The sequence below is a fragment of the Dendrobates tinctorius genome, unplaced genomic scaffold (assembly GCF_039654945.1).
Source record: "Dendrobates tinctorius isolate UK_male_01 unplaced genomic scaffold, ASM3965494v1 ptg000129l, whole genome shotgun sequence".
In the NCBI taxonomy this organism is placed as follows: domain Eukaryota; kingdom Metazoa; phylum Chordata; class Amphibia; order Anura; family Dendrobatidae; genus Dendrobates; species Dendrobates tinctorius.
Window position 1 is genome coordinate 39,395,964 of NW_027361797.1, and position 27,939 is coordinate 39,423,902.

The window sequence follows — 27,939 nt, forward strand, 5'->3', positions numbered from 1 at the left end:
ATACTGTATCTAGCATTATGTGAATATAGGGGATGACTTTGTTTGTTGTGGATCTGACCACTGGGACCCCATGATCCTAGGAAACGTAGCTTTGAAGAGCACCATGTAAATGGAGCTGTGGTCAATCATACGCACTGTGGTGCCATTCACATGTGGCTCTTCAAGTAAATCCTTAAAGAGAGTGATGAGGGGACGACAAAGTATAGCAAAAATTCACTGATCGGGGCTGATGAGTGCTATAGTTTGTGGGCTGTGGGATTTATGTGGCCGGGCTGCATTTTTGTCCCAGTCCGGCCCTGTGCCAGGCCTACCATCGCTATTAATGACCCCTAGTCTGGATACTTCTGTGTTGTTCTTGTATGTGCGTGTGATGGCGCTGACATCCTTGTGTTTGGACACCTTTTTTTTCTATTTATCTAAATCAATATGTCCTCTATTGTACTCAGTTTTACAGGATAGATATAAAAATTTACTTTGTGTGCGGGGGGGGGGGGGGGTGTCATTTTGATGTTCGCGTCAGGCAGCAGAGAGGCTAGGTTCACCCCTGTTCATGACTAATGGCCAAATAACATGCAGTCATTTATATATTCTTTTACAAGGTATAACACAGATTGGGTGTTGCATATAGCAAGCGATGTAGCAAATACTAGAATGACATTACAAAACTGCTAATTATTAGTGTCCATGAATTCTTCCACAGTGCAGGTGAAAAAAATTATGTATAATTAAAGTCACACACCAAAATTATAAAAAACACATGCAATAGTGTGATGTTGAAAGAAGAAAAATTAAATCGTACACCAGAATAAAAACCCCAAAGTGTATTTAATAATGACATAATATAATTATACTAAGTTATGAAGGTGAATTCTACCAAATAAAAATTATTTTTTTATATATTAAAAAACTATTTTTATTGTATATTGTCGACCATGTAAATTTTTCTTTTGTATGCACTATATTTTCTTTTGGAAAATAAAAAGAAAGGGAAAATCCAGTCCGGTTGGGTAGATGGTGAGTGGCTGTTTATTTAGTATTTTGCACCTGCATTTTGAAACATCTTGGCTATATGGGCTGGCTGCATCCTGGAGTGCATTTGTTCAAAGACCTGGGCAAGTAAGTGGTGCTGCCCTTTTTTGTGCTGTATTTTTGAATTCTCAGAGGATTTTCAGTCCTCTTTTGTGGCTTTGCTATTAGTTCCATGAGATAAGGAAACATATCATTATGGTTACATCAAAATGAAAGCCCCAGTCAAATTGCTATATCATCAATCAGTGTTCATTGATGAAATTATATTCTTCTTGCAGCCACTCAATTTTATTCTTCAGGAGAAGTAGAGGACTATAGCAGTCAGCTATCTGTTAGAGCTCCATGCAACATTTCAATGACTGGAAGTGTCGTAGCTGCTTTTGTTCTGACCAAGCGTCAGCTGTCCAGATCACCAGTGAGTCCGAATTGTGAGGTTTTTCGCCCTTTCTGTTCACAAGCACTTGGAGACAAAGTGACACACACACTGGTCGTGGCTAAATCACTTTATCTGACGTAATGAAATACAAGACATGTTTTTATACCATTTACAACAATATGTGACTCTATGGAGCTCATTTGGCCCCCACCATCACCTCAGGGTCGTACCTTGTTTACAATATACCCAGAACACGTTGTTGAGAACAAATATGATAACAAGTATAGTTTCCTTGAAGACAGAGACTACTAGTCTACATAAGAATAATTCTAGCAATAATAAGGCAAAAGGCAATTGAAGTCTTAAAGGCATTTAAAGGTATATAAAAGCAAACCATTAACTCTTCTATATCAATTTCCCCCTTTTGTAAATGGTATAACCTTTGCCACAGGGTCAGCTGATGTCCACAATGGAGCTACTGTCTCATGGGTCTAGTACCCATAAGGGGGCTTCCTACCTGCTTCGCCCATCCACCCTCAGTGTGGACACTCACTTTCCCCATCAGCAATGGCTACCTTGGGTCTATGATACACTACAGAAGGTTCAGCCTTAGATTCTTTTTTTCACACATACATTATTCAGTATCTTAAGTAATACATATATTAGCGCTTTTACGGCTACTTAAATTAATAAGCAAAACAACAAAATTTGCATACAAGTCTATATAATGCCAAAAAAAAAATCCATCCTGCTAAGCCATTAACCCAATTTGCTGGATTTAGGAAAGAGAATGTGTTACCCCACCAGGAATCTCTGTTTGCACTGTGTTGTTTTAACCATTGGTCTCTAAGTTCACCTATTTTGTCTATACTGGCCCTGATCTGGAGATTGCCAGGAGGGTTGATATAATTACAACAGGTGGGACCAATTATCTGACACATTCCTCCTTCTTTTGCTGTCAGGTAATCTAGTACTCTAGTATGTTGGTTAGTAATTACGATTAATTGTCTCTGTATTGTATTAGTTTCATTAAGAACTTCAAGAATCTGGAAAATCTGATCGTCCAGGTAGTCGGTAGCTTCCACTAATTTATCCCACATTTTGGTTATGAAGGGGTATATTAGCATACTACTGAATATTTTATTTGTTATCCCCATTTCTACTAAATGCGGCCTGCCATTTGGCTTATTGTCTGCAGCCCTTCTATATGAGGTGTGAATTGGAACTGCTGCAGTGTCTATTTTACTATGAGGAACTATGAAAGTGGCTGGTGTCAGTTTAGCAAGAGTGCAGACCCCTCTTATGTCCGGGCCATAAGAGGTACACCGTATCATTAACCTGTGTTTGATCGCGAGTGTATATGCGGAAGCAATTATTGTCCTCACCACGTGTCTGCTCCAGTGTGTTGAAGACTGAACTACAGTCCATCATTGGGAATAGGGTCTGAGTGAGGGATTTCAGTCCTCCTCCTGGCGACCATATTTCCGACATCTGAGGCTGGTTTCACATTTGCGTTTTTTAGCGCTGGAAAAAAACGCTAACCTGCGCATGCGTTTTTTCCCCTATATTTAACATGGGTGCGCATACCTGCGCGCTTGTAAGCGCATGTATGCGATTTTCATGCGCTGCGTTTTTTTGGGGTGTGCGATTGGATTTTCCAGACGCAGCATGTTGCATTTTTTGGCCCTGCAAAAAAGCGCATGCGCACATATGCGCACATTTTGCGCTAAAAATGGCCATTATAGCCTATGGATGCGCATATGTGCGCACTGGCATGCTCATGTAAGCGTTTTTTTGCATATGCGTTTTTTTTTTTAACCATGGAATTTAGGGGTTTGGGTTGGAGTTAGGGTTAGTTAAGGGGGTTTAGGGTTAGGGTTAGGGTCAGGGTCAGGGTTAGGGTTGGGTTTTGGGTCAGGGTTAGGGTTAAGTATGGTTTGGTTAAGGGTTAGGGTCAGGGTTAGGGTCAGGATTAGGGTTAAGTATGGTTTTGTTAAGGGTTAGGGTCAGGGTTAGGGTTAGGGTTAGGGTCAGGGTTAGGGTCAGGGTTAGGGTCAGGGTTAAGTATGGTTTTGTTAAGGATTAGGGTCAGGGTTAGGGTCAGGATTAGGGTTAAGTATGGTTTGGTTAAGGGTTAGGGTCAGGGTTAGGGTTAGGGTCAGGGTTAGGGTCAGGGTTAGGGTCAGGGTTAGGGTTAGGGTCAGGGTTAAGTATGGTTTTGTTAAGGGTTAGGGTCAGGATTAGGGTTAAGTATGGTTTTGTTAAGGGTTAGGGTCAGGGTTAGGGTTAGGGTTAGGGTCAGGGTTAGGGTCAGGATTAGGGTTAAGTATGGTTTGGTTAAGGGTTAGGGTCAGGGTTAGGGTTAGGGTTAGGGTTAAGTATGGTTTTGTTAAGGGTCAGGGTCAGGGTTAGGGTCAGGGTTAGGGTTAGGGTTAGGGTCAGGGTTAGGGTTAGTAAAGTCATGGTTTGGGTAGTGTGAGGGGCCACCTAAAAATGTTGGAAAAAAACGCAAACGCGGTAAAAACGCACTAAAAACGCATACAAACGCTTAAAAACGCTGCGTTTTTTTCATGCATGCTCATAAAAATGCTTGAAAAAAACGCAGCAGTTGTATGCTTTTGTATGCGTTTTTTCAATGCGTTTTTTTGCGGGAAAAACGCGCTGCAAAAAAAAGCAAGTGTGAAACTAGCCTGAGTCATATTCCCGGCACCACATTTGTACCTTAGGCCGCGTTATATTAAACTGAAACCAGGGATTAGCAGCCCATCCGATTATAGCCAATGAGGCAGATATATCACGGGGCACATCTTTTCCCCAAAACCTAGATTGAGTCCAAGTCTCATTGTGTATGCAGTGTGGGGTTAATACCTCCCATGGCTCCAGAGGTAAGGCCAAGTACGGCATAGTCCTTGCAGATACTGGGCTGTGTGTACAGATCCAACAGTCCTTCGGTTTCTGTCCTTCCATGTCCTTTATAAGAAGAGCATGATGCCGAATAAGTTTGTTGTCCCAATCAGCATTTAAGAGTTTGTCCTGTGTCTCTGTAGAGTGCAGTAATCCTGTCACTGCCAGCAAGGTGATGAGGAGTACAGTCATTCTGATGTTGACCGGACCTTCTTGCAGTGACTGGCGTGGATCCAGGTGGGCTTTCCCTCAAGTTTTACTGAAGTGGATGTGGTCAGCTGGACTTGGAAGGGGCCGTCAAATCGTGGGTCCAGGCTCCTTCTCATGTGTCTGCGTATAACCACCCAATCACCTGGATTCAGCTGATGCACATCTGCACTGGCATTAGGATCTGGAATGTTTGAGAACACATGTTTATGCACCACATTAAGTCTTTCCTGCAAGGCCTGGACGTAGGCTGTCATAGCACCGTGTTGCATTTGTAGCACCTGTGGGAAGTACAGACCAGTCTTTGGTGCACTACCAAACAGGACTTCAGAAGGAGACAAGCCTGTGTTTCTATTTGGAGTGTGTCTGACTGAAAAGAGTGCAAGAAGCAAGCACTCTACCCAGCTCTTTCCTGTGTCTGCCATGGCCTTTTGAATTTTCAGTTTAAGTGTCCCATTTAGTCTTTCCACTTTCCCACTACTTTGTGGCCTATATGGTGTATGAAACGTTTGCTGTACACCCGGGGCCTGCATGACTTCCCTCATTATTTCTCCTGTGAAGTGTGTACCCCTATCTGTTTCTGTGGCTTCTGGGACACCATACCTGCAGATCAGTTCTTTCATCAGTTTGTCTGTAGTCATTTTAGCATTTGCACATTTTACCGGATAGGCTTCCGGCCAACCAGAGAAGAGATCTACACATACTAGGATATTTGCATACACTCCTACCTTGGTAGCTGTATGTCGTCAATCTGCAGTCTCTGAAACGGGTAGAGAGGCCTAGATGTCGCTTTCTTAGTGACTTTTACTGTTTTACCTGGGTTGTGCTGTGCACAGATGAGGCATGATTGTACAAGTTTCGTGGCTGCATAACTGAAACCAGGAGCGATCCAGAAGGCATCTACCATGGCACACATGACTTTTTGAGGTGTGAGTGGGGCCATGTGCTGCTTGCGCCATGATTGGGAACAGGGACTTTGGTGGGCACAATTTATCGTTATTCTCCCATATTCCATTTGAGTTCTGCTCTGCTCCCAGTCTCCCCCAGTGTACCTTCTCTGTTTGGGCAGCTTTTTGCTGGAGGGATTTCAGGACATCTAGGCTCAATGTGGCTGGAATACGCTGACTCCCCGCCACCATCCACTGCTCTCTCTAGGCCGCCTTGTGCTGCTTTAGCAGCCTCGTTCGCCCTTCTATTGCCCTCTACCTCCACGGAGTCACCTTTGTGTGTGCTTTTACCTTGACAATGCCAACCTGGACTGGTAACATCAATGCCTCCATCAATTGTTTCACCAGCTCTGCATTTTTAATGGGCTTCGAATCTGTGAAAATATTAGCGACTTTACCTGCAGCGGCTCTACACGCCTCAGTAAGTGCCTTCAACTCTGCCTCCTGCGCCAACATGTGAGGAGATAGTGGTTCCGCTCGGATTACCTCATGTGAGGATACTACTGCATATCCAGTGTAGAATCGTCCATCCTGGTGGTATCTGGGGCCATCTACAAAAAAGAAACTCAAAGTCTACATTAGGAACAGGTTTTTCATGAACGTGTGCAAACCCAACTGTCTCCTGACTCATCAGTTCTATGCAGACATGTTCATGCGTCATGTCAAAGTATCCTTCCTCACTCGCTAATACGGTCACCAATTCCCCCTTTTCTGAATCCACAGACAGGAGGGTGGCTGGATTCAGAACGTTACATCTTTTGAGGGTGACATACTCAGGAATTAGTAGAGCACACTCAAGTCAGAGCTGTCTGGCCCTAGACAGATGTCTTGGTTGAACTTGTACGAGTATGGCATGGATGTCATGTGGGGAATAGATTGTCAAAAGAAACATCAGTGTGATCTCACATGCCTTTCCTAGTAGTAGTGCAGCTGCTCCTACCGCACAGACACAATCAATTTTGTGTGAGGTCCCGGGTCTGATGACAAGCAGTCATAAAGTGGTTGGAATATTTGTGAAGCGGACCTTATCCAAGGCCTGCTGTAGGTCACTAAACCTAGGAAAGTGCATAGATGCTGATGTGACCTGGGTAGAGGGAGATCGTGAATTGCCTGTTTCCTGTCAGGTGTCTGGTACCTTCGGCACGTGAGACCTTGCAACCCTTAGGGTCATCCACGTACTGTAATAGTGCAATCAGCGGATGAGGTGATTGCCACTACTCAAGGATCCCTGCCATTGCTGCTGAATAGATGGCAGGGGATTTCTTTCCCCCTTTGTGGGAGGACTGTCCAACAATATTGTTCACCTCTATGAGTAAAGGAGAAAGATACTGACAGTCTGGGTGCAGGGGTACAGAGAAGAATGCACCTGCTTTTTTCCCCTTGCCCAAACAGTGTCTGGCACCTGTCCCATTTCCTCATCCTCAGGCATTTTGGTGTCAGGTGTTAGTTTCACTGCTTTTGTCATATACACCATTGCCGCAATCTTACACAAATGTTTATCTGAGAGGGGACTTGTGACTGTAATACCCTCAGGAGAGTACTGTATGATGGCCTGGATCGCACTCAGCACATCTGCTCCCAGTAATTTCATAGGGGTATTGTCACTAACAATAAGTTTTGTAAGTACCACAATTCCAGCACCTCACTGTTTCTATGTCCTTAGGTCCCATATTACGTCTCCACTTTTTTCCTTGTGCTCCAGCATACATGACAGGTCGTCTTATTGTCCTCGTTTGCTCAATTTCTTTAGATACCTTAAGGAGGTCTTTCGTATCTACATATCTCCTTTCAGGTCTGGCTGTCTGTACTGCATCTCGTAAGGCTTTGTTCATACCGTCAATGAATGCATTCACCAGTATTCTAACATCAAGTGGGTTTATGCAAATGTACCCCATGTCTGCCCATTTCAGCTGTAACCGTCCAAAGTACATCTCTACACTCTCTCCTTTTTGCTGTGTCACATTAGTCAGGAGTACGGACTGCTCTGATTGTTCCACTGTAGCCCATTGTTTTAGTGACTCACAGTACGTCTCCCCAGATCGTGCAGATTTATCATCCATGCCCCAAGTCTGATTCTTTGTCACATCTGTGTGTGTCTTAATTATATGTCCTAGTGCGTCACCTGCCTTTAAACTCACCAACCTCTCTAGGTCTGCCCAGGTACACTTATATGTCTGCTGTACTTCCTTTATGTGTCTGTAAAACGGGAATGGTTGGTCTTCAGGGTCAGGCAGCTGCTTCAGCAAACCTAGCTGGTCAGAGGGGCTCCAGGGATAATACACCTGCATCTTTCTTATTCTAGTCACACTTCTAGGTCCTGATGGGGTTGGTCGTCTGATGTCTACTGTCAGCTTACTCCTCAAAGGTCAATGTCCCCACTACCCACACTATTATGTCAGCTTCTTATAATCTTGTCTGGACAGGATCTAGTGCAACTCGCTTAGGTCAGTAGCACAGGTCACACAAGTAGCTATTCAGTCTGGGTTTGTCTGAGTCTGATCACAGTGTTTACAAGTCCATCTGTTTTGTCTGGGTCTCTGGTTACACTTTGTCAATCAAAACATTCATAATACACCTTCCACACTGCTGCACATTCATTCTCAAGCATCATTTATTCACTTGCTATTTTCTTCCCTTGTCTGTGCCTTTTTGTACATCCAAACATTCACACTCTGGTATTTTTGCCTTTTTAAATATTGGTCCAACCTGTTTCCTGTTTCACTGCTTCCTTTCTTCTCTGTCTTTTACAATTTGCATAGCTGTCTTGGATCCCATTGGGGCACCGACTGTACACAGAAAAAGTTGCCATGGCTTAAACCTTTTTCTGCCGACAGCTCACCTTTCTTCTGAAATGCCCTCCCAGTGTGCCTGGACCTCTGTCTTACAGGCCACACTTAGCAAGTCAGAGAGAGCCTGCCAAGGTGTAGCGGGAAGGCTCCTTGCCTCTCACCTGGTAGACCTACAGGATGTAACGGGAAGGCTCTCTGCCTCTCACCCGCTAGATCAGCTGACTAGATAGGAATAGGCCTTTTTCCTTCTAGCCCAGCTCCATAGATTGTGGGAAGGCTACTTCAACTTAGACAGCTCACCTTTCTTCTGAAATGCCCTTCTGTGTGTCTGGACCTCTGTCTTACAGCCCACACATAGCAAGTCAGAGTGAGCCTGCCAAGGTATATCCAGAGGGCTCCTCGCCCTCGCCTCTCACCCACAACAAAAAACCCGCTGACTAAAGTAAGAAGGCCCAGGTGTGATAGGCCTCTGACCTACTTTATCAGCCGTACAGTCGGCTACCTCCTCTGTTGATACACAATTTGCTATACAAATCAATCACACAACTAGAAGCAGGTTCAAACACATTAATGACCAAACAATCACTTACAATTACCAAACAATCACTTATAATGACCAAACAATCACTTACAATTTCCTTCTAAATTAGGCACCATATTTTACTTTCAATTTCAACTTAAAAATTTTCATTCCACTTCAATTAAGTACTGTTGCTATAAAATGCACAAATCTTTCAGCGCGTACCTTACGGATAGAATTACAGAGAATTTTGAGCACAGCTCACAATCAGCAGAGATAAGAGCGAAGGGAGCAGAAAAACTGCGCAGGGGCATCATTCCCCCCTCCCATCAGAGCGTCCTTCACAGAGTTCCGTAGTTCTTTAGACTTATCAAAATCAATTTCTACAAAGAAAACTCAAAATCACGGGATTTCACTGTAAGAGCAGATAACTGTATAATGAGATTAACTGAGTCTTGCCCTTTTATGGCCAATGCATTCAGGAAACTTTACAATGTAATGCCACATATAACACAAGCTATATCATTGCTCAATTCATTCAAATCTCAGATGTAGATTTGAAATATCTATAACGCATCTGTCCGGGATCTCCCCCACAGCTAGAAAGGTAACAAATCTCTTGACACAAAAATTATGTGTGATGATTCATTCATACATGCTCATTCAGGGACTTTTTTTCCTTTTTTTTTTCTTTCACTTTTCAGTGGTCATTTGATTTTACAAAGAGAAGATAACAAAAATCCCTTATCTCAATCACTCTGCCTAATTCAGCTCAAAGTGAGTTGAATAATGTCCTCTGTCACATACAGAGGACCATGCCTAATGGAACCCCTCATCAATCAGGGATTTATTTATATCCCTTATACTCAATTACTCATCTCTCAACTCATTCAGAGGTTCTCATAGACATACATACAAGGATTCACACAGCCTGCCTATCGTGGACCATGGATTTAACACCTTAACCTACAGCAGTGTCCACTGACACTCTGAGAACACCAAAGCCAACTTTTTTAAACAACAAGAATCAATGAAAACCAAACCAACGTCAGAAGGTCCAAAAAAAACAAAAACCACAGCCCTATACAATATACAGCCTCATATGATTTACTGCCAATCAAAAACAACAACAACTGCACAGAGTCTATCCCAGACTTTGTTTGTGCTACACAGTACACCAGTACACAACCAGTTAGTATATTAGTATAGTGCTAGAACAGATTGACAGATAATAATTGTCATCTGTATTATCTTATTACTCTATTATTCAACTCTCATACAGACATACTCACCACTCACTGGTGATGTGGGTTCTTTTGAACCGTGCTGTTACAGTCTTACCCAGAGATATGTAGACATCTTTAGAAAGGTTGCAGATGCAGAATCAATGTAAGAATAAATGTTCTCACCTGCTGCAGCCTGGATTCTGCATTTTCAACCTTCCAGGAAGCTCCCACATACGGATTCCGAATAGACTGGTTTCCACGGTCCCCGTCGGACGCCAAAACTGTCGTAGCTGCTTTTGTTCTGACCAAGCGTCAGCTGTCCAGATCACCAGTGAGTCTGAATTGTGAGGTTTCTCGCCCTTCTGTTCACAAGCGCTTGGAGACAAAGTGACACACACACTGGTCGTGGCTAAATCACTTTATCTGACGTAATGAAATATAAGACATGTTTTTATACCATTTACAACAATATGTGACTCTATGGAGCTCATTTGGCCCCCACCATCACCTCAGGGTCGTACGTACCTTGTTTACAATATACCCAGAACACGTTGTTGAGAACAAATATGATAACAAGTATAGTTTCCTTGAAGACAGAGACTACTAGTCTACATAAGAATAATTCTAGCAATAATAAGGCAAAAGGCAATTGAAGTCTTAAAGGCATTTAAAGGGATATTAAAGCAAACCATTAACTCTTCTATATCAGAAGCGATCAGCTGCAGGGAAAATATAACTTCAATTTCTCCTGGGAGCCGCTTTCCCAGTAAAACAGCCTAAGGGCAGTCTCACCCATCCAGACAATTCCGATACCGGCAAAAATGGTACTGGTGCTGTCCATGCGTTCATGTGGATACATGGTATATCCATGTGGCAGCATGTGTGCCGCATCAGGACCACACGGACGGCCGCCAGGGGAAGAAGCGCTACAGTAACTGCTGCTCCCCGGCAGCTGGTGCTGAACGTGGCTGTCATTCTTTCCTGCTCTGCCGGCAACAGCGAGCAGGAGAGAATGATTAAAAAAAAACATGACATGGGGTCCCCATCTGTTTGTGAACCAACCTGGAAAAACTCACAGCTGGGGGCTGCTATTCTCAGGCTGGTAAGGGGCCATTGATCTTGGCCCCCCAGCCTAAAACAGCAGCCCGCAGCTGCCCGGAAAAGGCGCATCTATTAGATGTGCCTATTCTGTAGCTTTGTCTGGTTCTTCCCACTTGCTCTGTAGTGGTGGTAAGTGGGGTCATAAGGGGTTAATGTCACCTTGCTATTGTAATGGAGAGGTGTCAATTAGACACCTATCCCTTACTAATCCTATAGTAAGTAAAGGGTTAAATAAACACACATACACACAATAAGAACAAAGTATTTTAATAAAAGAATACACTACACGGTGCTTAAAGCTTTATTATACTCCTAATTCCATATTGACACCATCGTTCTCCTGTAAAAATTTTAAAATAATAAACCAACAATATCCATACATGTCCGGCACGCAGTCAAATCCCATGGCGTAAATCCATCTCAGGGGTTAATCAGTTTACAGCCGGAGCGCTGCTAATGCGACCGCTCCCACTGTAAACTACTGGGGAATGAATGTAAGCAGCCGATGCATGCTTAGTAACAAGCGGTGACATCACAGAGCCTGTGCGCGCTGCTTCCATTCATTCCCCAGTAGTTTACAGTCGGAGGGGTCACATTAGCAGGAGGCTGTTTTTAGGCTGGGGGGCCCCCAAGATCAATGGCCCCTTACCAACCTGAGAATAGCATCCCCCAGCTGTGAGTTTTGCCGGGTTGGTTCACAAACTGAGGGGGACCCACATCGGGTTTTCATTAATTCTTCTCTCCTGCTCGCTGTTGACAGCGGCGTTCAGCACCAGCCACCAGGGAACAGCGCTTACCGTAGCCGCTTCTTCCCTGGCGGCTGTCCATGAACATGGAGGACAATGTGAACTGTTCTCCGTGTGCCGCGTTCAGCACGTTTTGTGGACCGTGCGCTCCCATAAACAATGACATGTCTCCGTGTTTTGCACATGGACCATGTGCCTGTGAAAACACGCTGACATGTGCAGAGAACCATTCATGTTAATGTGACTACGTGTGTCAGTGTCTCTCCGGTACGTGACAAAACTGTCACTACACGTACCGGAGCCACTGAGGTGTGAAACCGGCCTAACATGCTTTAAATACTATTTACCTACAGGTTACCGATATATCTACAGGAAAATAGCATTTTTGTAGCTGACAGATTTTCTTTAAGGGTTCATTTACACAGGCAGATATTGGCCTGTAACAAGCACTGACTCAGGATGTGGGAACATTCATTTCTCTCTCCCGATTTTGTTGAATAATAAATAACTAGATTAAGGCCCGATGCTATCGCATCGAGAGGATAGTGACACACCTCTTGCCATGTTAACCCTCAATACACACACACACCTCCTCAACACACACTCCTCTCACCTTTCACCATCTCCACTCACACTCTTTCACTCCACATACGACCCTTTCTCTCACTCTGTATCTCATACTCACACTGTCATCGTCGCTGCTCCATGATCCCCGACATCTTCTTCCGCCGGCGCCATCCTGGATCCCGACGTTGTCCACGCCGGCGACATGTTCTTGCGGCCATGCCATCTTGAGTATTCTGAAATCCTGCAAGTGGACATTAGTGGAGATAGTGAAAGGTGAGAGGAGTGTATGTTGAGGAGTGGTGTGTTGAGGGTTAACATGGCAAGAGGTGTGCTGTGACGTCACCAGTTACAACTGGACGGAAGTTGTTAAAACCCGGAAGCTGCTTAGCGCATTTATTATAGTAGATTAAGGCCCGATGCTATCGCATCGAGAGGATAGTGACACACCTCTTGCCATGTTAACCCTCAATACACACACACCTCCTCAACACACCACACCGCCTCAACACACACTCCTCTCACCTTTCACCATCTCCACTCACGTCCATTCACTCTTTCACTCCACATACGACCCTTTCTCTCACTCCGTCTCTCATACTCACACCGTCATCGTTGCTGCTCCACGATCCCCGACATCTTCTTCCGCCGGCGCCATCCTGGATCCCGACATTGTCCACGCCGGCGACATGTTCTTGCGGCCATGCCATCTTGAGTATTCTGAAATCCTGCGAGTGGACAATAGTGGCTCACCATTGTCATTTTGAAACACGACTGCTACTTCACTGACAGTGGGATTATTGTAGCGTCGAGGGTCTTGAGTACGATCTTATTTAATAGCCATAGTGATGTTTGGCATGACAGTTCCGTTTTGTAGAGATTTAATTTTTTCTTGTTCTTCCACATCACATAACATTTGATAAGCTTCCACAAAAGGATTAATAGTTTGGATTTGAAGGGCAATAATGTTCATCAATGTAGGATGACATTTTTGATTTTCTTTACATCGTAAGCGTTGTTCGTTTGCGGTAGTGGTATCGAGAATGTAAAGTTGGGCAAATGCGCGTTGCTGGTCATCTGAGGGATGTAGTGTTTCAGTTCTATGATAGATCTGGCCATGTATGCGGAAACAGTATGGGCCATATCCAGGAGGTGGTGAAATATTTGCACCCATGGAGGCAAAAGCAAAGGAACTGTTAATACTTCGAATATTATCCATGAAATTTTTGCTAAATTCACTTTGCCCTTTCAGCAAACGTGTAAAGACATCAGGATATTGTAGTATGGGTACATGGACTTTACCCTTCTGACAGCAGAGCGTAAAGTTGTTATCAGAAGGTATCTCTGCTACAAAATGCAAAGCTTCGCAATGCTCACATACATGGGTCATGTCACCACAGCTGTGTTCGGTAATACTATTTTCATCATTAGTGAAAATGTGAGGTTGTAGTAGAAGTGCATGTCCAACCGATGGGGTGCGCCTAGTTTTGAGACCAACGTATATTTGTCTTGGTTGCACTTTCTGCGGGCTAACTGCAGCTTGTATGTGAAGAAACTGTGCGTTGGTATTGACTAATGGTGGTATTGATAGGGCAGAAACAGATTGCTGATTAGTTATGTCAGTGAACGGCATATAGGATGAAGTGTGGTAGTAACTTGTTCCACATGCTGATGTGGAAGCATCCTGTTGTGAGTCTACTAATAATGATGAGGAAGAAGCCTTCTGTTGTTGGCGGTGATGGCGTGTAGAGGCTTCTTCAGCCAATGTAATAGATTTAGAGTTAGGGGATTCGTGTGTGAGACAACGGCGTTTTTAAGCCTTAATCTTGTCAAGTCGATGCTGTTTTTCCTCAGGAGTCTCATTAGCACGGCGTTGTTTTTGTCGTAGTGCTAAAGCTGCTTTCCTTTCACTGGCATTGGCATACTGTGCATCGGTATAGAATGGTGGTATTGATAGGGCAGAAACAGATTGCTGATTAGTTATGTCAGTGAACGGCATATGGGATGAAGTGTAGCAGTAAATTGTTCCACATGCTGATGTGGAAGCATCCTGTTGTGAGTCTAATAATAATGATGAGGAAGAGGCCGTCTGTTGTCGGCGGTGACGGCGTGCAGAGGCTTCTTCAGCCAATCTTATGGATTTAGAGTTAGGGGATTCGTGTGTGAGGCGACGGCGTTTATAAGCCTTAATCTTCTCAAGGCGATGGTGTTTTTCCTCAGGAGTCTCATTAGCACGGCGTTGTTTTTGTCGTAGTGCTAAAGCTGCTTTCCTTTCACTGGCATTGGCATACTTTTTGTTATGACTCATGTTGGCACAGGTAAAGGAGTCTATTTGGCAGTTATCTGGCAGTGAAGAAGGCGTCCTGGAGTATTGTAGAGTAAACAGATACTAATTGACCCTGTAATTGCCCAGCAGTAGTTATGAAGTGGTAGTGGCAAATTGGCCCTGTAGTTAGACACCGGCAGAGGAGCAAGGCAGCAGTAGTTATGGCGGTAGAGGCAAATTGGCCCTGTAATTAGACACCGGCAGAGGAGCAAGGCAGCAGTAGTTATGGCGGTAGAGGCAAATTGGCCCTGTAATTAGACACAGGCAGTGAACAGTCAGAGGAGCAAGGCAGCAGTACTTATGGCGGTAGAGGCAAATTGGCCCTGTAATTAGACACCGGCAGAGGAGCAAGGCAGCAGTAGTTATGGCGGTAGAGGCAAATTGGCCCTGTAATTAGACACCGGCAGAGGAGCAAGGCAGCAGTAGTTATGGCGGTAGAGGCAAATTGGCCCTGTAATTAGACACCGGCAGAGGAGCAAGGTAGCAGTAGTTATGGCGGTAGAGGCAAATTAGCCCTGTAATTAGACACCAGCAGAGGAGCAAGGCAGCAGTAGTTATGGCGGTAGAGGCAAATTGGCCCTGTAATTAGACACCGGCAGAGGAGCAAGGCAGCAGTAGTTATGGTGGTAGAGGCAAATTGGCCCTGTAATTAGACACAGGCAGTGAACAGTCAGAGGAGCAAGGCAGCAGTACTTATGGCGGTAGAGGCAAATTGGCCCTGTAATTAGACACCGGCAGAGGAGCAAGGCAGCAGTAGTTATGGCGGTAGAGGCAAATTGGCCCTGTAATTAGACACCGGCAGAGGAGCAAGGCAGCAGTAGTTATGGCGGTAGAGGCAAATTGGCCCTGTAATTAGACACCGGCAGAGGAGCAAGGTAGCAGTAGTTATGGCGGTAGAGGCAAATTAGCCCTGTAATTAGACACCGGCAGAGGAGCAAGGCAGCAGTAGTTATGGCGGTAGAGGCAAATTAGCCCTGTAATTAGACACCGGCAGAGGAGCAAGGCAGTAGTTATGGCGGTAGAGGCAAATTGGCCTTGTAATTAGACACCGGCAAAGGAGCAAGGCAGCAGTAGTTATGGCGGTAGAGGCAAATTGGCCTTGTAATTAGACACCGGCAGTAAACAGGCAGATGACCAAAGCAGCAGTAGTTATGGCGATAGAGGCAAATTGGCCCTGTAATTAGACACTGGCAGAGGACAAAGGCAGCAGTAGTTATGGCAGTATAGGCAAATTGGCCCTGTAATTAGACACCGGCAGAGGACAAAGGCAGTAGTTATGGCGGTATAGGCAAATTGGTCCTGTAATTAGACACCGGCAGAGGAGCAAGGCAGCAGTAGTTATGGCGGTACAGGCAATTTGGTCCAGTAATTAGACACCGGCAGTAAACAGGCATAGGACCAAGGCAGCAGTAGTTATGGTGGTACAGGCAATGCCAAGCGTCCGCACAGCAAGTCGGCGTGAGGTAAATGACGCAATTTCACGAATGCAAGATGGCGTCGGCGAAATCTCGCGAGATTTCGCCGACGTCGTTAACACCTCTTGCCATGTTAACCCTCAACACACCACACCGACTCAACACACACTCCTCTCACCTTTCACCTCCACTCATGTCCACTCACTCTTTCACTCCACATACGTTCCTTTCTCTCACTCCGTTTCTCATACTCACACCGTCATCGTCGCTGCCCCGACATCTTCCTCCGCCGCCGCGATCCAGGATCCAGACGTTCTCCAGGCCGCCGACATGTTCTTGCGGGACACCATCTTGGATTTCGTGAAATCCCGCGATATTCAAGATAGCGTCACCGCAACATGTCGCTGGCGTGGACGACATCGGGATCCAAAAAGATGGCGTCGGCGAAATCTCGCGAGATTACGCCGACGCCATTTTGGATCCCGATGTCGCCCACGCCAGCGACATATTCTTGCGGGACGCCATCTTGGATGTCGTGAAGTCCCGCGATATTCAAGATGGCGTTGCCGCAACAACATGTCGCTGGCATGGGCGACATCGGGATCCAAAATGGCGTCGGCGTAATCTCGCGAGATTTCGCCGACGCCATCTTTTTGGATCACGATGTCGTCCATGCCAGCGACATATTGTTGCGGCGACGCCATCTTGAATCTCGCGGGATTTCACGACATCCAAGATGGCGTCCCGCAAGAACATGTCGGCGGCCTGGAGAACGTCTGGATCCTGGATCGCGGCGGCGGAGGAAGATGTCGGGGCAGCGACGATGACGGTGTGAGTATGAGAAACGGAGTGAGAGAAAGGAACGTATGTGGAGTGAAAGAGTGAGTGGAGGTGAAAGGTGAGAGGAGTGTGTGTTGAGGCGGTGTGGTGTGTTGAGGGTTAACATGTGCGTGTGTGTGTGGTGACGTCACCGGTTACAACTGGACGGAAGTTGTTACAACCGGAAGCTGGTTAGGGCATTTATTATTATAGATAATTGGTTTCCATATTGCATCAGGCCAGGCAATTTCCTGCTTTCTCGTATAATCTACTCCTGGCTGTGACTGAGAAAATTTGTTAAAACAGTTTTTTCATCCCCAGCTAGTTCAGTATATCAATAAGTTACTTAGGTTACATATTAATCCTGGAACCAGAGCCATGATGGATATGATATTAAACACTAAACTACTTTGCCCATAAAGTTTGATACGTATCTTTGATAATCTATCATCCCAGTCTATTCTTATATCCAGGGCCGGCATTATGGGCAGGCAGACCAGACAGCTGCCTAGGGCCTTAGCTCCTCCAGGTGCCCCCAGCCAGTGGCATGCCTCTAATAGCGGCATATCACGCAGCCGCTATGGGGCCCATGCAGGGTCGGACTGGGGTGTCTAGGGCCCACCAGGGGAATTGACTCTAGGGGCCCACCCTATGGCTACCATAAACGGTTTTATTACGTGTTCATTTTTTGGCCTCTCCCACTAAAACGTGTGCCTTTTAGCAAGCTGTACAGTGTGCAAAAGAGAACACTCTCAGCCTCCTATATATTGTACAGACTACACTCTCAGCCTCCTATATATCGTACAGACCGCACACTCAGCCACATATATCGTACAGACCGCACTCTCAGACTCCTATATATCATACAGACCGCACTCTCAGACTCCTATATATCGTACAGACTGTACTCTTGGCATCCTATAGCACATACAGACCGCACTCTCGGTCTCCTATAACAGATGCTTTCTATAAGAGGCTGAAAGTGTGGTATGTACATTATGTAGGATGCAGATATTGCGGTATGTACGGCATATTGGCCTAATATATGACATACAGTCTGTCGGCCTCCTATTAAGCCTCCTATGAGACATACAGACTGTTTGCCTCCTATTAGGCCTCCTATAAGACATATAGACTGTCAGCCTCTTATTAGGCCTCCTATGAGTCATACAGACAGTCGGCCTACTATTAGGCCCCCTATAAGACATACAGACTGTCAGCCTTCTATTAGGCCCCTTATAAGACATACAGACTGTCAGCCTCCTATTAGGCCCCTTATAAGACATACAGACTGTCAGCCTCCTATTAGGCCCCCTATAAGACATACAGAGTGTTGGCCTCCTATTAGGCCCCCTATAAGACATACAGACTAGTGTCGGCCTCCTATTAGGCCCCCTATAAGACATACAGAGTGTCGGCCTCCTATTAGGCCCCCTATAAGACATACAGAGTGTCGGCCTCCTATTAGGCCCCCTATAAGACATACAGAGTGTCGGCCTCCTATTAGGCCTCCTATAACACATACAGAGTGTCGGCCTCCTATAAGACATACAGAGTGTCGGCCTCCTGTTAAGCCCCCTATAAGACGTACAGAGTGTCGGCCTTCTGTTAGGCCCCCTATAAGACATACAGCGTGTCGGCCTCCTATAAGACATACAGAGTATTGGCCTCTTAGATACTGTACAGACCGCACTCTCTGCCTATGTACGTCATACAGGAGGATGATAGTGCGGTCTGTACAGTCAGTATACAGGCCTCATATGACATATTAGGCCATATAAGAGTGTGGTGTGTGTGTGTATCTTATATAGGAGTCACTGGCAGAGATTGTGATCTGTGATGCTGCATCATGTCATGTGTATGAGCAGGGCCGGTTTTAGGCAAAGTGGGGCCCTAGGCAAAGTTTAAAATGGGGCCCCAAATGCTAACATATTGCACATCAGACAGAAGCATTTCGATTGTATTTACATGCGCTGAGTTCAGGCCGCTAAATGATTGTGATCGACAATATTGAAGTCGTTCAACACTGGTTTCCCGGCCTCTTTCCACCATCTGAGAAAGAATGATGGGAACAGAACAATCACTAATGGATCAATCTGTCCCCATACAGTATCATGTTATCAGCAGCACATCTACAGTTTACACCCCATAGTCCATATAATGTAATGTGCCCCATAGGCCTCCATATAGTATAATACACTCCTCAGTCCTCCATATAATATAATACACTCCTTATAGCCCTCCATATATTAAAATACACTGCTCAGTCCTCCATATAGTATAATACACTCCTTATAGTACTCCATATAGTATAATATACTCCCCATAGTCCTCCATATAGTATAATACACTCCTCAGAGCCATCCATTAAAATACACTCAGTCCTCCATATAACACACTCCTCCATATATTAAAATACACTGCTCAGTCCTCCATATAGTATAATACACTCCTCACAGTGTTCCATATAGTATAATACACTGCCAGTCATCCATGTAGTACAATTCACTTCCCATAATAATGCACCCCATAGTTCTTTATATAGTATAATGTATTCCCCATAGTCCTCGATACAGTATAATGCAGCCCACATATAGTAAAATGCTATACTATACTGGCTACCCATACACTCCAGAATTCAGTACAAACTTATTACCCTCACCCACAAAGCACTCTATGGCTCAGCACCACCCTACATCTCCTCCCTCGTTTCAGTCTACCACCCTACTTGTGCCCTCCGTTCTGCTGATGACCTGAGGTTAGCATCCTCAATAATCAGAACCTCCCACTCCCGTCTCCAAGACTATACACGTGCTGCGCCAATTCTTTAGAATGCACTTCCCAGGTCAATACGATTAGTCCCCAATCCCTACAATTTTAAGCGTGCCCTGAAAACACATTTATTCAGACTGGCCTACCTCCTCAACACATTAACCAAACCATCTGTTATAACTTTATATACTCCGTGTAATGGAGGTCAGTGACGTGGATCAGAAAAGAGGCCTGAGCTCATAGGTTTTCAGTTCTGTAGTATTTATCAGAATCAAGCAGGTTTACAGATAAGACACAGCAGGGTAAAAGCAGATGAAGATAATAACGCAGTGAGCAAACGTACAGACCGTGGAGACGTATGAAGTCCAAGTTGCCAGATCCGGAGACCTGGAGAGCAGGCCAGGCCTGCAAGCAGGAGACAGTCCTTGAAGCGGAGGTGGGTGCAGAGCTGATCCGAAGAAGCAAGTCTTTACAATGAGACCAGGATTCACAGGCAGGTGGGGTATCCCAAGGTAACGAAGAGACGAGCTAGGTAGCAGTCCTTCCAGCTTGATAACAAGTCCAAGAACAAGTATACTCAAGCAATGAGTAATCATACAGAGCATCCTTATATACAGAGCAGACAGGAACAAGAGAGATCAACACAGGAAATAAGATGGCCCCCGTTGAGGCTCGTGACTCCATCTTGGATGAGGGCAAAAATGAACTAAACTAAGGGCAAAGCAGAAAGTGAGCGACAGACATAAGGCAAGGATTTCAGAGAAACGGATATGCAGGCCAAGTCCTTACACTATCCCTGTGTGGCACAGTCAAAAGTTTTATCATAACCAGGTTCCCCGTATTATGTTCCCACATGCTTTATGCATCTATTAGCCCAATGTGTCTGTACTGTTACACACTTAACATTATGGCTGGTCCAAACAATCAGGGCAATTGTTACCACCCACCTTTCGTGTCTCCCCTTTTTCCCTCATAGACTGTAAGCTTGCGAGCAGGGCCCTCATTCCTCTTGGTATCTGTTATGATCTATGTGCTATTGTTATGCTGTAATGTCTATTGTCTGTACAAATCCCCTCTGAAATGTAAAGTGCTGCGGAATATGTCAGCGCTATAGAAATAAAATGTATTATTATAATTCAGCCACCCCATAGAGCATAATAGTCCTCCATATAGTCTAATACACTCCTCAGTCCTCCATATAGTATAATACACTGCCCATAGTCCTCCATATAGTAAAATAAACTCCTCATAGTCCTCCATATAGTATAATACACTCCTCATAGCCCTCCATATATTACCATACACTCAGTCCTCCATAGTATAATACACTACTCAGTCCTCCATATAATATAATACACTCCTCATAGTCCTCCATATATTAAAATACACTGCACAGTCATCATGTATAAACACGAGAAAAACGGAGCAAAGAAATACCATCCACTAAAAAGATTTTTGTATTTTATTAATTCAAATAATTTTGAAAATATGTAAAAACCAATATAAAGGCTTATAACAATGAAGAGGAAAAGAGGAATACCACGGCCAACACAGGGGTACACATGGTGGTACTGAGATCAGGGGTTATCCAATATGCGTAACAGCAGAGTAAATCCTAGACAAAAAATCCATCAAAAAGATAGGAGCAAATATATATAACATTGTCCAGAATAGTAAACAAATCAATGTATCCATCTGTATCAAAGTGAATATCGCTTACACATAATCACCAGTACACCAGTGTGCTCTCCTGTGAACCCCTGACGCCCGTTTCACGTTGAATGCTTTCTCAAAAGGGGTATAAGCAGATGCCATATCCCTATAGTTATATAATGGTGTCAATTAATGCCGGTATACTGGGCGCACGCGCCGATGACAACACACGCCAAGAATGTTGCCTCCCACCTCCGTGGCCGTCAACAAGCGGCACGCATGTAGGTGGAACTCCACCTGCTGACGTCATAAACATGCGCGCCAAGCTAATATAGATAACCACAGAGGAGAGTAGGAGGGGCGTGGAGTAAAGTGCGCGTGCGCACCCCAACTGCCATTACAATGAAGACCATAGCAGCAGCCATCTTAGAGAGGATAAAAATCGGCCCATAAAATACATATAGTGTAAATGCAGCCCAAACTATAAAACAGGGATGCAGTGATCAAGTGCTCAATAGAACGCAAGAAAATATTGACAAAGCATTAATAATATCTCAGATAACGATACATAAAGTGCATCTTAAAAGTGACAGTGCATAATTCTATACTCATTTCACAGAATACTGCGATACTAAGAATGTATATATATTACAAAAAATCAATACTAATAAACAAAGACAATACTAACAAAATAATAATAAGGAAAGGGGGAGATAACTAAAAAGGTGAAAGAGAAGTAAAAATATACACTCACTGGCCACTTTATTAGGTACACCTGTCCAACTGTGTGTTAAGACTTAATTTCTAATCAGCCAATCACATGGCGGCAACTCAGTGCATTTAGGCATGTAGACATGGTCAAGACAATCTCCTGCAGTTCAAACCGAGCATCAGTATGGGGAAGAAAGGTGATTTGAGTGCCTTTGAACGTGGCATGATTGTTGGTGCCAGAAGGGCTGGTCTGAGTATTTCAGAAACTGCTGATCTACTGGGATTTTCACGCACAACCATCTCTAGGGTTTACAGAGAATGGTCCGAAAAAGAAAAAAAATCCAGTGAGCGGCAGTTCTGTGGCCGGAAATGCCTTGTTGATGCCAGAGGTCAGAGGAGAATGGGCAGACTGGTTCGAGCTGATAGAAAGGCAACAGTGACTCAAATTGCCACCCGTTACAACCAAGGTAGGCAGAAGAGCATCTCTGAACGCACAGTGCGTCGAACTTTGAGGCAGATGGGCTACAGCAGCAGAAGACCACACTGGGTACCACTCCTCTCAGCTAAGAACAGGAAACTGAGGCTACAATTTGCACAAGCTCATCGAAATTGGACAGTAGAAGATTGGAAAAACGTTGCCTGGTCTGATGAGTCTCGATTTCTGCTGCGACATTCGGATGGTAGGGTCAGAATTTGGCGTAAACAACATGAAAGCATGGATCCATCCTGCCTTGTATCAACGGTTCAGGCTGGTGGTGGTGGTGTCATGGTGTGGGGAATTTTTTCTTGGCACTCTTTGGGCCCCTTGGTACCAATTGAGCATCGTTGCAACGCCACAGCCTACCTGAGTATTGTTGCTGACCATGTCCATCCCTTTATGACCACAATGTACCCAACATCTGATGGCTACTTTCAGCAGGATAATGCGCCATGTCATAAAGCTCGAATCATCTCAGATTGGTTTCTTGAACATGACAATGAGTTCACTGTACTCAAATGGCCTCCTCAGTCACCAGATCTCAATCCAATAGAGCATCTTTGGGATGTGGTGGAACGGGAGATTCGCATCAGGGATGTGCAGCCGACAAATCTGCGCCAACTGTGTGATGCCATCATGTCAATATGGTCCAAAATCTCTGAGGAATGCTTCCAGCACCTTGTTGAATCTCTGCCACGAAGAATTGAGGCAGTTCTGAAGGCAAAAGGGGGTCCAACCCGTTACTAGCATGGTGTACCTAATAAAGTGGCCAGTGAGTGTATATGGGCACAAAAAATAATAGCAAAAAAGAAATAGACGAAAATAGTCTTCTTATCCAGTTGGAGAAGATCCCTTGGTTCTGTTCAGATATTCGATGATATCCCACATGAAGGATTTTCGGCTCTATTGACTGATGTAATGTCATATGAAACACAAGTTCCAAGAGATCAAGACCCGGCAAGACAAGGACTATAAGAAAAACTAGGAGAAATGACAAAATTAAAAATAATAATACATAAAAACGTGGGACGATGATGCAAATTTAATATTCAAACATATATTACACACCAAACCTTTTTTATGTCTTTGTTTATTAGTATTGATTTTTTGTAATTTATATACATTCTTAGTATCGCAGTATTCTGTGAAATGAGTATAGGATTATGCACTGTCTCACTTTTAAGATGCACTTTTGCACTTTATGTATCGTTATCTGAGATATTATTAATGCTTTGTCAATATTTTCTTGCGTTCTATTGAGCACTTGATCACTGCATCACTCTTTTATAGTTTGGGCTGCATTTACACTATATGTATTTTATGGGCCGATTTTTATCCTAAGATGGCTGCTGCTATGGTCTTCATTGTAATGGCGGTTGGGGTGCGCACGCGCACTTTACTCCACGCCCCTCCTACTCTCCTCTGTGGTTATCTATATTAGCTTGGCGCGCATGTTTATGACGTCAGCAGGTAGAGTTCCACCTACATGCGCGCCGCTTGTTGACGCCCACGGAGGTGGGAGGCAACATTCTTGGCGTGTGATGTCATCGGGACATGCGCCCAGTATACCGGCACTAATTGACACCATTATATAACTATAGGGATATGGCATCTGCTTATACCCCTTTTGAGAAAGCATTCAACGCAAAACGCGCGTCAGGGGGTCACAGGAGAGCACACTGGTGTACTGGTGATTATGGGTAAGCGATATTCACTTTGATACAGATGGATACATTGATTTGTTTACTATTCTGGACAATGTTATATATATTTGCTCCTATCTTTTTGATGGATTTTTTGTCTAGGATTTACTCTGCTGTTACGCATATTGGATAACCACTGATCTCAGTACCACCATGTGTACCCCTGTGTTGGCCGTGGTATTCCTCTTTTCCTCTTCATTGTTATAAGCCTTTATATTGGTTTTTACATATTTTCAAAATTATTTGAATTAATAAAATACAAAAATCTTTTTAGTGGATGGTATTTCTTTGCTCCATTTTTCTCGTGTTTATCCTTCCATTGGGAGCATTTCCATTTTTTATTTTTTAGTTGTTAGGCCTTATGCCTCTGTCTTGGGGGTGAAGTTATTTCTTCAACATTTCTTATAATTACTTTATGCTTATTTTGACTTTTTTGTTTTCATCAGTCATCATGCAGTACAATTCACTTCCCATAGTATAATGCACCCCATAGTTCTTCATATAGTATAATGTATTCCCCATAGTCCTCGATACAGTATAATGCAGCCCACATATAGCATAATGCAGCCACCCCACAGACTATAATGCAGCCCCGCCATACAATATAATGTAACCCCCATAGAATATAATGCAGCCCCCTCTTATAGTATAATGCAGCCAACCCTTAGAGCATTAAGGTAGCAACCCCACAGAATATAATGTAACCCCCATAGAATATAATGCTACCCCCCTCATATAGTATAATGCAGCCCATCCATAGAATATATGGCAGCCCCTTATATAGTATAATGTAGCCCCTCCATAGAATACAATGTAGCCCTCCTCATATAGTATAATGCAGCCCCAATAGAATATAATGTAGCCCCCTCATAAAGTTTAATGAAGCCCCCATACAATATAATCTAGCCCCCATAGAATATAATGCAGCCCCCCATAGAATACAATGTAGCCTCCTCATATAGTATAATGTAGCGCCTTCACAGAGTATGATGCGATCACCTCCCATAGAATATAATATAGTACAGCCACCCATATAATATAATGTAGCCCCGAATAGAATATAATACAGCCCACCTCCCCATAGAATATAATGTAGCTCCCCATATTATATAACACAGCCTCCTCCATAGAATATAATGTATAATGTACCCCCATGGTAAATAACACAGTCACAGTATAGCCACAAAGTATATAACACAGCCCACATAGTATATAACACAGCCCACATAGTATATCAAAAGCCCACATAGTATATAACACAGCCCCAGATGGTATATAACACAGCCCCACATGATATACATTACAGCACCATGGTAAACAGGCTACAGCACAGCCCCACGTTGTATACAGCACAGGCCCATGGTATACAGCACAGACCCACATGGTATATAGCACAGCATCACATGGTATATAACACAGGCCCACATGTTATACAGCACAGCACGATGGTATATAGCACAGCCCCACATGGTATACAGCACAGGCCCATGGTATATAGCACAGCACCATGGTATACAGCACAGCCACACATGGTATACAGCACAGCCCCCATTGGTATACAGCACAACCCCCCATTGGTATACAGCACAGCCCCACATGCAGTGGCGTAACTACAAAGTTATGGGCCCCAAAGCGAACTTTCAAATGAGGCCCCCATGCCAAAATACAAGCACATCTCTGCTCCGTACACCTTGTACACGCGTGGCTCCGCTCCGCACACCTCGTACACGCACATCTACGCTCCATACACACGCGGCTCCGCTCTGTACACACGCGCTTCCTCTCTGTCCACCTCATACACATGCGGCTCCGCTCCGTACACCTCATGCACACGCGGCTCCGCTCCGTAGACCTTGTACACACGCAGCTCCGCTGCGTACACACACGGTTACTCTCTGTCCTCCTCATACACATGCGGCTCTGCTCCGTACACTTCATACACACACGGCTCCTATCCGTACACACGCTGCTCCATTCTGTACACACGCAGCTCCGCTCCATACACCTCGTACACACACGGCTCCTCTCCGTACACGTCGTACACATCCGGCTCCGCTCCGTACACACGTGGCTCCTCTCTGTCCACCTTGTACACACGTGGCTCCTCTCTGTCCACCTCGTACACACGTGGCTCCTCTCTGTCGACCTCGTATACATGCGGCTCAGCTCCGTACACACACGGCTCTGCTCTGTACACACGCGGCTCCTCTCCGTACACCTCGTACACACATGGCTCCGCTCTGTCCACCTCATACACATGCGGCTGCGCTCTGTACACCTCGAACACACATGGCTTTGCTCATCTTGTACATATACGGCTGCGCTCCATACACTTCGTACACACACCTGGTGACTGTTAGGCTAAGTGCACACGTTGCAGAAATTTTCTGCTTAAAAACATGACTCCCTTCCCAGAAACCGCGCATTTTTTTCTGCGCGTTTTCCGCGCGTTTTTTGAGCGTTTTTTTTACGCGCGGTTTCTGTTAACATGGGAAAAGCCAAAATCGCAGAAAAAAAACGCGAAATTAAGAGCATGCAGCGTTTTTTACCGCGATGCGGCTTTTTCGCGGTAAAAAACGCATCCATGTGCACAAAAAGTGCAAAATGCATAGGAATGAATGGGCAGCTTATTTTTCGCGGTTTTGCCACGGATTTGCCAAAATGCATAGGAATGAATGGGCAGCTTATTTTTCGCGGTTTTCCCGCTGATTTTTTGGCAAATCCGCGGGAAAAAACACGAAAAAAACGCTGTGTGTGAACACAGCCTTAGGGTGTGTGCACACACTGTGGATTCTGCTGCGGATCCGCAGAAGTTTCTGCTGCGTTGTACAGTACCTTTATTTTCTATGCAAAATGAAAACCGCTGTGCAGATGCTGTGGAATTTTCTGCGGTTTCAAATCTGCAGAAAGAATTGACATGTCAATTCTTTCTGCGGATTCCGCTGCGGTTTGCCATCTGCTCCATTGTAGAGATGATAAACCGCAGGGCAAACCCATAGGCTAATCTGCAGATAAACCGCAGGTCTTCTGACCTGCCGATTTACCTGTGGATTTTACTAAATCCGCGCGGAAAAATCAGCAGAGCATTCCGCAGCGTGTGCACACACCCTCAGCACTGCAGACAGCAGCTCACCACACAGCCAGCTCTACACAGTGCAGGCTGCAGGAGTCAGACAGAGGGAGCCCGGAGAGCAGAAAGTGACACACCACACAGCCGGCACTGCAGGACCGCGCTGCCTCAGAGGCCGGCAGGGACACAGGACACACTCCACAGACCACAGTATGTCTACTACTCACCACCGGAGCTGGCAGTACACAGAGCACTGTGCGGAGTTGGAGGGAGCAGCCGGGAGAGCAGAGCTCAGCTCGGCGTCACAGTGTCTCACGCTATTAGCCACCCAGGAGCCGGAAAGCAGAGCGCGGTGCGTGTCACCGCCCATAAAGAACGGCGACGCTAGATCCTTATCTGGGGGAGTGGAGCCAGAGCTGTGTGACGCGGGGGTAGCTATGGTAGGTGCGCACGCGGCACTGCAATACTGGGACGCGCTTTTAAAGGGGCCGAGTTTCTAAAGGGCCCCAGTGACCCTCGTGGCCCACTGGGTATTTCCCTGGTACCCCGCCAAGCCAGACCAAGCCTTGGCCCATGAGTAAGA

General features: G+C 45.0%; 1 protein-coding gene and 2 long non-coding RNA genes across 3 annotated transcripts in view; 1 reads left to right on the forward strand and 2 right to left on the reverse strand.

Moving 5' to 3' along the window:
* The window catches only part of LOC141047833 (uncharacterized), a 415,332-nt gene that overhangs the window by 118,278 nt on the left and 269,115 nt on the right, over positions 1 to 27,939 (reverse strand). The gene's annotated exons all lie outside the window — the stretch shown is intronic.
* The window catches only part of LOC141047851 (uncharacterized), an 81,505-nt gene that overhangs the window by 20,122 nt on the left and 33,444 nt on the right, over positions 1 to 27,939 (forward strand). The gene's annotated exons all lie outside the window — the stretch shown is intronic.
* Positions 1,520 to 20,451, reverse strand: LOC141047852 (uncharacterized). Its single transcript, XR_012219914.1, has 2 exons — positions 20,089 to 20,451; positions 1,520 to 6,014 (listed from the first exon to the last, which is right to left on the reverse strand). It is a non-coding gene; the product is annotated as an uncharacterized lncRNA (long non-coding RNA).